Source organism: Phascolarctos cinereus, unplaced genomic scaffold (assembly GCF_003287225.1).
Source record: "Phascolarctos cinereus isolate Bilbo 61053 unplaced genomic scaffold, phaCin_HiC Scaffold_726;HRSCAF=1367, whole genome shotgun sequence".
NCBI lineage: Eukaryota > Metazoa > Chordata > Mammalia > Diprotodontia > Phascolarctidae > Phascolarctos > Phascolarctos cinereus.
In genome coordinates, this window is record NW_027556098.1 from 420,756,076 (window position 1) to 420,762,169 (window position 6,094).

Here is a 6,094-nt window from a genome sequence, read left to right on the forward strand (position 1 = left end):
AATACTAGACCTTAAACTATACCACAGCACTATAGTCATCAAAACAATTTGTTACTAGATAAGAAATAGCTGGGTTGATCAGTGGAATAGGCCAAATACACAATCTATAGAAGCAAATGAGCCCAGTAAGCTTGTGTTTGATTAACCCCGAAATCTCAGCTGTTGGGGAAAGAACCCACTCTAACAAAAACCACTTAGGAACCTGGAAAGTAGTCTGGCAGAAGTGGGCATTGTCCAACATCTTATGCTGTACACCAAGATAAGGTCAAAGCGGCAGGGCAATTTAGACAAATGGTGATAATCATAAGCAAATTATTAGACCCTGGAAGAAACTACCTGTCAGGTCTACCAAACAAGAGCTAGAAATTCTCAGAAGATAAAATGGGTAATTTTGATTACATAAAATTAAAAGTTTTTTTATACAAACAAAACCAATGCAGCCACAATTAGAAGAAAATTTGGAAAATGAGAAAAAAAAGTTAGGAAACTTTTTCAGATATGTAGAGAACTGAGCCAAATTTATATATTCCTCAGTTGACAAATGGTCAGAGGATATAAACAGGCATTTTTTAGATCACAAAATCCACACTATTAATAATGATATGAAAAAAATGGTCTAGATCACTAATAATTAGAGAAACACATATGAAAACAACTGTGAAAATCACCTCACACCCATGAGATTGGCTAAGATGACAGAAAAGGAAAAATGATAAATGCTGTTAAGGATGTGGGAAAGGCGATACACTAATCCATTGTTGGTGGAGTTGTGAATTAGTCCAATCAATCTGGAGAAGGATTTGGAAGTATGCCTAAGGGGCTATAAAAAATATTTCTAAGCAGCTCTTTTTGTGGTAGCAAAGATTTGGAAACTGAGTGAATGCGTATCAATTGGAGGATGGCTGAATAATTTATGGTATAAGAATGTGATGAAATAGTGTGGCATAAGAAATAATGAAGGAAATAAATGGTTTCCAAAAAATGCTGGTAGGACTTATATGAACGGATGCAACGTAAAGTGAGCAGAACCAGGATAAAAATGTTCACAGTAACAGCAGTATTGTAATGATGATCAACTGTGAAAGACTTAGTAACCGATCAGTGAAATGATTCACCACAGCTCCAAGGAATTCATGATGAAAAATTCAATCTGCATGAGGTTAGTGAATTCATAAACTCAGAGCACAGATTTTAACTTTTTCTCTTTATTTTTTCTTACTTCCTAGACCCCCCTCCACTCCTCAGAACATGGTTAATAAAGAAATGTTTTATATGATTTCATATACATAAAGAGTATTATATTACTTACCATTTGAATAGGTGGGTGAGGGGGCAAGGGAAGAAATGGAATTTGTAACTGAAAATAATAAAAATAAATTTTAAAAAGAAAATGAATGTTGTGACCCTGTATTTTAATAAATCCAATACCTCCAACTACAGGGCCAGGACTTAGCAATCACTACAAAATGCTAAAATAAAAAGCAAATTAAAAAAACCCCAATAGCCCCAAAACTAGGAAGCAGTCTGGCAGAAACTCAGTGTAGATCAACATCTCATACTGTATACCAGATTGGCTCTAAATGGATACATAACTTAGACCAAAGGGTCACCTCAAGTAAATTATAAGAACCATGAAGAAGATATATTTTGCAATTATTGGTAAGGAAAGAGTTCATCACCAAACAAGGGATTAAAAAGATCACAGAAAATTAAGATGTCCCATTGTATCATATAATAAATCTAATTCATCTTAGTTCTAAAGAAGCAATTAACTGGGGAAAAGATGTGTAGCAAATTTCCTTGATAAAAACATCATACCCAAGGTATATAAAGACTGGTTACAGATTTATGAAAACAAGCCATCCCCCAATAGACCTATGATCAAAAGCTCGGAATAGGCAGTTTGCAAAGGAGGAAATACAAGTGATCAACAATCCCATGGGAAAATGCTCCACATCTGTTATCATTAATGCAGATCAATAATAATTAGAAAGTTTATCAGATCGGCAAAGGTGATAATGAAATGAAAATAACAGATATTGGAAGGAATTTTTTTTTCATTGCATATTTGTAATGAAAGTCTTTTTACTTTCCTTTTCACCTGTAAGATGGCAGGTAAGAGAGGAAGAAATAAATATATTTAAAAATAATATTACGTTTAAAAAAGCTTAAGGAAATTGATCAAAATTACGAATAATCAGATATAAATTAAGCCATATGTGAGGTTCCACCTCTCACTCAAATTGGCAATGATAACAAGGATTGGAAAGGCTGTGAGAAAATAGGCAAATTAATCAGTTCCTTGTTGATGAAGGTGTGAAGCTCCCAAAATCACTGACTTGTGTTTCCCCTCTGACTCAGTGATACCACTAGAGGGCATATTCCCTTAAATCAAAGAATAGAAGAGGACCCAAATACATGTAAATATTTCTTATAGCTCCTTTAAGGATAACAACTGGAAATTAAGGTGTCATGTCTTATAACAGGGTGACAGCTGAATAAAGCCTGGTATATAAATGGATTTGAATACGAATGTGCCACAAAACAGGCAATTTCATTGAAACCTGGCAAGTGAATGGTTGCAGAGTGAGATGAGTAGCATCAAGGGAGTACTTGGTGACAATAACAACATTGTCAAGACCAGCAAGTTAGAAAGCTGTCACAACTCTGATTGTTGTATGACCAACCGCTATCCCACAGGACTCTTTTCTACCTGCTTCCTGACAAAGGGAGGCGCTGGATTCAACATGCTGAATCAAGAGTAATTGGGATGCCGCTCTCCATCCTATCGCTCTCTCCCAAGTGTACAGGAGTAGCTAGCACCGAAGGGAAGAGGTCCCCGATCATGAGGAGGAGCTATATGATGCCATTTGTGGTCATGGATCTAGATCTGATTTGATTTTGTCCTAAAATGAAATTCTAATCTGGTCTCATTTTAAGTGAGATGTGTTTTCCTGTTGGGATAATTGCGATGTTTGACTCTCTATAGCTGATTTGGCAAAGGAGAGAGCTGGAAACAGGTGTGCCTTCTTCCTCAAGTCTTTCTGAAGTTACAGTATATGGAGTACAGACAAGGGCATCAGGACAATTTGGAAAGTGACATATTGAATTTTTTACTGTTTCAAAATGAAAACAAGCAATAAATAGTACAAATTATTTCATGTGCAATCCTTTTTCTTATTATATATGTGTGTGTGTATATATATTATATACATGTGTATGTATACATACACACATGTAATATACTCATTTTATTTCATGGCTGTGAATTTTAAAATAATAAATCTAATTCTGATAGTTTTCTTGAAGGTATTCTCCCTATTTCTCGGATATAATCACCTTTATTGTTCACTTTTGATGTGACATTTGATATAAGTGGAGATAACTAACACAAGAAAGGCTTTAGAATTAAGGGGCATTGGAAAGGCTGAAATTCACCGAACAACACAATACAACTAAAAGGTTGAAAATGACTGAAAACAACTGGACAATAACAGAAAGTCCGGCCAGCCAGGTGGTACCATGGATAGAGCACTGGCCTGGAGTCAGCAAGACCTGAGCTCAGATCTGGCCTCAGACACTGATGCCCCTGGGAAAGTCACTTAACCTCTGTCTGCCTCAGTTTCCTTATCAGTAAAATGAGCCGGAGAAGGAAGTGGCAAACCACTCCTCCGATATCTTGGCCAAGAAAACCCCAAATGGGGTCTAGTCCAACACAACTGAAAACAACTGAACAACAATAACAAAAGACTTGCTGGAGAAGGTGAGATCTTAGCTGAGACAGGAAGGAAACCAAGAGAACAAGATGAGGGTGAGTGTCCCAGGCATGGGGAACGGCCAGAGAAAGTGCCAGGAGGTGGGAGATGGAGGGCGCTGTGTGAGGAACAGCCAGGAGGGCAGTGTCACCAGATCAAGTGTCACTGGGGGGGGGGGCGCGCTGGCCTAAGGTGGAAGAGGACTGGAAAGGGAGAGGGGGCTTTGGAGAGCTTTGGACTCCAAACAGAAGATTCTGTGTTTGCTCCTGCAGGCAATAGGGAGCCACTGCAGTTAGCTGAGTGGGAGGGTGACACTGTTAGATCTGCGTTTTAGGAAGCTCATTTTGACAGCTGAAAGGATTATGGACTGGAGGTGGGCAGATCTCCCAGCAGCTACTGCAATAGTCCAGATGTGAGGTGATGAGGGTCTGCCCAGGGTGGGGGCTGAGTCACAGGAGAGAAGGGGATATTGGAGAGATGCTGCTGAGGTGAAGTCACCAGGCTTGGACAAGAGTTGGATGTTGGCGGTGGGGAACAGCCAAAGATAAGGGACTGAGGAGTTAAGCAGGACACCTAGGCTGTGAGCCTGGGGGACTGGGGGTGGTGGTGGTAATAGGGAAGAGGGGAGGGTTGGGGGGAGAAGATGATGACTTCAGTCTTTGACATGTTGAGTATAAGATGGCTACAGGACATCCAGTTGGAGATGTCCCAGAGGCACCTAAGGGATGTGAGATGGGAGGTCAGCAGAGAGGGAAGAGCTGGATGAGGAGATCTGAGAATGCTCAGCGTGGAGATGATCACTGATCCCTGGGAGCTGATGAGATCCCCCCGGTGAAGTGGAAGAGGGAGAAGAGGATCCAGAGCAGAGTGGGGTGGGACATCCTTGGTCACAGATTTAGTGGGTGTGACCTGGATGAAGACCAGGCAGAGGACCTGGAGAAGGACGGGTCAGACAGATAGGAGAAGTGGGAGAAGAGGAGGATGGACAGTCACAGGCTGCAGAGGGAAAGCAGGAAGAGCCGTTAGTGACCTGGGAGAGCAGCAAGAATGCTTGGCCCCTCCCTCCCTGGGTTCCCTGTAGGACTCAGCTTAGGTCCCCCCTCCTGGAGGTCTCTCCCTGTCACCCCAGCTCTTGATGCCATCCCCCTGAGATAACCTCCCATCCTCTCTCTAGACACACTCACCCACAAAGACACAGACAGACAGACAGACAGATATCATTTCCATGATGTATCTCCTGTTAGAATGGGAGCTCCTGTGGCCAGGCAATCTTTTAGCCTTTTTGGTATCACTCTGGCCTGGCCTAGCACCTGCACACAGCAGGCACTTCATGTACTTTTGCCGACTATAGCAGGAGCACATGAGCAGCCAGGGGTCCCAGCCCCCAAAATCAGAGAAGGCTGGGGACTCGGCTTCCTTGGAAACAGCGCCCCCCCCACCCCACCCCCGTCCCCGGGAAGGCTCCCCGAGGGTAACAACACTGGGGGAAAGCGGGTGGAGTCTGGAGTCTGGAGAACGAATGAATCTTGGAAGTAAGCAGGGAGCATCCCCTTCCTCTTCGCCCACCCCCCAGCCTGCCTTCAAACTCCGGAGGGGACCAGAGTCCAGCCCGACACTCTCAGACCCTCAGCAGGGGTCAGTAAGGGAGGGCAGGGGTCTGGTGGTCGGGGGCAGGGGGACAGAAGCCCCGGATGCTGGCTGGGTCAGAGGCAGGGGTGGGGACGCTGGCGACCCCCGGGGAAGGGGCAGCCTGGACGGGCTCCGGAGGGGAACGTCAAGGCCTCCTGGCAGGTGCTGGAGGGAATGGAAGAGAGAATCGGGGGCGGCGAACCAGCTTTGGGGGGGCTGAGCCAGGGCCAGGCTGGGGGGAGGGGAGGAGGGGGGAGACACGATGTTGGGGTGCACGTTGTGGGGGCAGGGCTGCCCGGTCCAGGAGAGGGAGAGGCAGGAGCTCTGCTCTCGGTGGGGGGCAAGGGACCTGGGGCACTGGAGACTTGGGGGGGAGGGGAATTGGGGTGGGGGGCGCGGGGTTCCTGGGTCTGGGTGGGCTCGGCCGGGGTGGCAGGGAAGGGCATCATGCATCCTGGTGATCGAGGTGGGGCAGGGCTCGGGATGGTCGCATTTCGGGGGCTCCGGGAGGAGGGGGCTCTGGGAGCCTGGGTCTCGGTGAAGGGTGGGGGCGGGGGATGCCAGGCTTTGTGGGGGGACACACGTCTCCCGGGTCCGGTGGCGAGGGAGGGACTCGGACGCCCAGGTCTCGTGGGGTGTGTGGGGGCGTTAGAGCCCTACCCCCCCCCGCACGCCCCAGCTGACCCAGAGCCGACAGAGCCTGACAGACG